The 4,303-nt window shown below is 37.3% G+C and overlaps 1 pseudogene; it reads right to left on the bottom strand.

Moving 5' to 3' along the window:
- Positions 1-3,446: 3,446 nt before the first annotated feature.
- Positions 3,447-3,628, bottom strand: LOC115068784 (annotated as a pseudogene).
- Between the last annotated feature and the right edge of the window lie 675 nt (positions 3,629-4,303).

The following is a 4,303-nucleotide window of genomic DNA, read 5'->3' as shown; positions in this document are numbered from 1 at the left end:
TCACATATATATGATAAAATTCTCTCAGAATCACTTTCTTTGCATACTGTAACAGTGCAATGAAAGCAGGAGTTACAAATTATTTTTCCTACTTCTAGATCTGCTATCAGGGTCCAGAATTCTCTGCTTTCTGTTTACAATTCAAAGAAGCTAATGTTACACTCTAAGTTCTTACTACCTTACCTCTCTTACAAAATTAGAAGTCTATTGCAGTCCAGTTTGAATCCCAGACTGCCATTTTGCTGACTGATGAAGAAAGGAAAAGTGCTGACAAGTTACAAGGCATATGTATCAGCATTAACAAGTGAATTCTGAATTTGACACTTCTGCATTAAAAAGGGAAAGTGAAATCAGTCCCAGCTGCATCTCCATTCTTTCCGGTTCCTCCTGGTGGCAGCAGCAGAATTATAGCACAAGCCATTCAATTTCCCACTGGGCAGAGAGAGGACAGCATAACAGACCCAGGTAACAAAACTGGTTCCTGGCTGACACTGCCTCACTGACCCTGTGAGGCTTTGCTCCTCAACGGCAGAAGCGAGACTTAAGTAAATCCAAGAGGAACAGAGAAAGAATAAAAGTGTCGACAGAGAAATCTCAGAGCACATCATTTAAATGGGGAGAAAGCTCTGAGTTCTTAATAGAACAATTTAATGTATATTTTTTACAGTCAAGTTCTATTAAGTTTTGTGATCTTATAGGAAATGTAAACATGGGTGAGTGGGGCTTATCTTACATGTTTGAGACCATTTCTTTTCATACTAATGTGAGACATGAAAACACTTAATAAAAGTGCTTTGGATAGAAAATACAAGTTTACAAAAAGGAATAGGAAGTAAAGAATGAGTCAGGAATTGAGGAACGTAGACTGGGCAAAGATGAGAGTGTGGGAAAGAGGCGGTAGGGTCAGGAAGGAAATACAGACATGGGGAGCACACAACTTCTGTTGATTAATTTTTTTTTTCAATCGGCATACAAGGTGTTAGGTTTCACCATGGTGTTTTCAAACAAATGAGATTTAGTTGATCCTCCTTCCTCTGTCTTGCTGTTTGTTTACCCTACTGTTATACCCACCCCAGCCCCTTTTCTGCTCGCCTCCTTCCTTTGACTTTTATGCACCTCATAGATGCTCTTCTCCAGCAATCCCTATAGACCTAGCTCTACCTACTTGAAACCTTTTGAACACAGCACTCATCCACAGTGCCACAAATTTAGGAAGGAATTACTTTCTCAGGAAAATTTCTATATACTGGTTTTGCAGGCGTATTTACTTGGAAAGGTGTTCACCACCAAACATTTTCCTGAAACACGTTGCCCACAAATATGGGGCATGATAAGAATCATTCTATCCTTGGGACTGGATAGAATCATTCTATCCTCAGTGGTTAAAAGCACTGGCTGTCTTTAAGAAGACCTGGGTTCAATTCCCAGCACTCATCTGGTGGCTACCGATCATTCATAACACTCGTTCCAGGGGATCTGATGCCCTCTTCAGGGCTTAGTGGGCAATGCAAGACCATGGCGCACTTATAGAAATGCATGAAAAACACTCAGACAGGTAAAACAATAATAAATAGATAAGTAAATGCATAAATAAAATTTTTAAAGAGTAATTCATTACTTAGATTTTATCCCATGCTTCTTTCTGCTTTTTGGTCTTCGTTTTCTCTTAAAGATGTCTATTTTCTACAATATAGTATTCTCTGTGTAATACAGCATGTATAAGAGAGCCTAAGGTCAGAGTGATTCATTGTATGTTACATTTTAAAAAACTGGATCATCGTTATACCATGCACATAGGCATATACTCTAAAACCCCATGTACATGGAAGGAGAAGATCCACTTGATTTAGGGGATATGACTTGAAAGGGTCAGCCCTAAGAAAGATCAATTGAAAAAGGCAGGCTGTGGGCTCCTTAGAGCTAGAACTAAACCTGAGTCTGTCCTTCATGTCTGATCACTTCCTCCCACCCCCAGCTATCAAGTTCTTTGCTTTCATGATGGGGAGGGGAGACAAGCAATAACTCCATGAATAAACTCTGTTATCAGTATTCTGTGTCCATTGGCAATTGTCTCAAGCCTTCCTCCCTAAGGTTTCAATTACAGAAGATAGTGTTAAGTTTTCATAGGCTTCAATTTAACGTCTGCTCCTGCCAGGTTTATTTCATCTGGCCTGAGAGAAACAACAGAAGAAACACTTCTCCTCTCTCCTGTTCTGCCTGTAAAAATGGGATATAAAACACAGAATGGTGGGAAAGAAAAAAAAGATATTGAAGTTCCTCTACCTTTGCTAGATTAGGTCTTTGGAGACCAAAGAGAGAGTTAAGAAAGCTTTATTGGGTGTCAGATAAAAGAGTATGTGATTCACTTTATTTCCTTCTGATAGATTACAAAATATGAGTTCAAATGTCATAATGTAGCTATCATCAGCCCCTTGTTTACAACCATGCTATACAGGCTGCATGACTGAGGGCCCAGTAAAGAAATAAAAACTAACTAGGAATAAAGATGCAAATACTAAACTTCATAGCAAGTTTTAATATACATCCTTCAGAAACTCCTGGTGACAACCCCATGGATGTGAGACACTGGTACACAGAAGGGACTCTTGCTGATGGTGCTGTTTAGACTAGAGCTTACACAGATTAGGCTTTATAAAAGTGATAAAAGAAGAACTGGACAATAAAGACAAGATTAAATAGGGGCTTGAAAGATGGCTCAGCGGTTAAGAGCACTGGCTGTTCTTGCAGAAGACTCCAATTCGAATCCCGGCATCCACATGGCAGCTAACAACTGTCTGTAGCTCCAGTTCCTGAGGATCGGGCACCTTCTTCTGTCCTACACAGGGATTGTGTGACATGGATGCACTTACATACATGTAGGCACTACACAAATACACAAAAAATAAATAAAATATTAAAAAATTTTAAAAAACACTTTCCTGTGACATTCAAGAATACTACTTCTGAGGGACAACTATAACAATTAATAGATGAGCCATAGCCTAAGTTATTGCTACAAAGATTATAGTAAAAGTATAAACATGGTATCCAGTGAACAAACTCACCATAGTTACTTAAACTTATCAGTACTAGTTCATATCTGTTAACATATCAGACACCCATCAAAGATTTTGGTTCTAAACAGAAAGTCAACCCAAGTAAATGAGAATATTCTGTCGAGTGTTGTATCTGAAATATACCATGAATTAAAAAATCTGTTGCAACACTCATTTTCAACAAGACCGATCAGCTCAGGAAACAGTAATGTGTAGTGCAGACCTTCTAATATATTCAACTTTGTCTGTTTATTTATTTTATTTATTTTTTATTTTTTAACAATTTTAAGTGACTTTTATTTTTTTAGCTATGTCATGTTTTAATAAGCAAAAGACTGTTTTCATGACAAGTTAGTTTTGAAAAATTCTGCATTAGGTTAACCGTGACAGTTACTTACCCTTCCACTCCTTTGGAGTAACTCTACCAATAGGAGATAGGCTCCATTAATTCCCATCTGTGTGATAGAAAACACATATCCAACAAAGCAGAAAACAGACCCACTAATTAGCAAAATATTGCCGTATTTGTCATGAAAACCAGCTGAGGGCTTTGTTTGGCTCTGTCTTGTCATAAAATCTCTTTCAAGATGTTTGCCTTATTTATTATCTTTTTAAGATAGGGTCTCCCTCTAGCACTAGCTGGTCTAGAATTTGCTATGTAGACCATACTGGCTTCAAACTCACAGAGATCCACCTGTCTTTGACTCCTGAGTGCTGGGATTAATGGCCTGTGCCACTACTCCCAGCTCAATATTATTATTATTATTATTATTATTATTATTATTATTATATTATTATTATTATTATTATTGGTCTTTTTGAGACAGTGTCTCCCTGTAGCCCCAGCCGTCCTGGAACTCACTATGTAGACTAGGCTGGCCTTGAATTCACAGGGATCTGCCTGCTTCTGCCTCCCAAGTACTGGGACTACGGGCATGCACCACCAAGCCCGGCATTATTTTTAAGGTAGACGACAAATATTTACAATCGTTAGAAGGTGAGACCTTACTATTTTCTGTATAAGCCAGAAATCACAAAGTATCTACTGGTTTCTCATACACACAAAAAATGTGTTCCATGATAATTACATTTCTCTAGTTCAGTAACAGTTGGAAATTTAAAGTGAAATATTTATAATATTCTAAAAGTAAAATGTTTGGAAATAAGTTTAAAAAATAGTATGTCAAAATTTTATGGATAAAATAATAAATTTTAATGAAAAGTATTTTTAAAATATAAGTTGAGAC

The sequence above is a fragment of the Nannospalax galili genome, unplaced genomic scaffold (genome assembly GCF_000622305.1).
Source record: "Nannospalax galili isolate Female #2095 unplaced genomic scaffold, S.galili_v1.0 scaffold329, whole genome shotgun sequence".
In the NCBI taxonomy this organism is placed as follows: domain Eukaryota; kingdom Metazoa; phylum Chordata; class Mammalia; order Rodentia; family Spalacidae; genus Nannospalax; species Nannospalax galili.
Note: the sequence above shows the minus strand (reverse complement) of the source record. Positions and strands in the feature narration are given on the sequence as shown.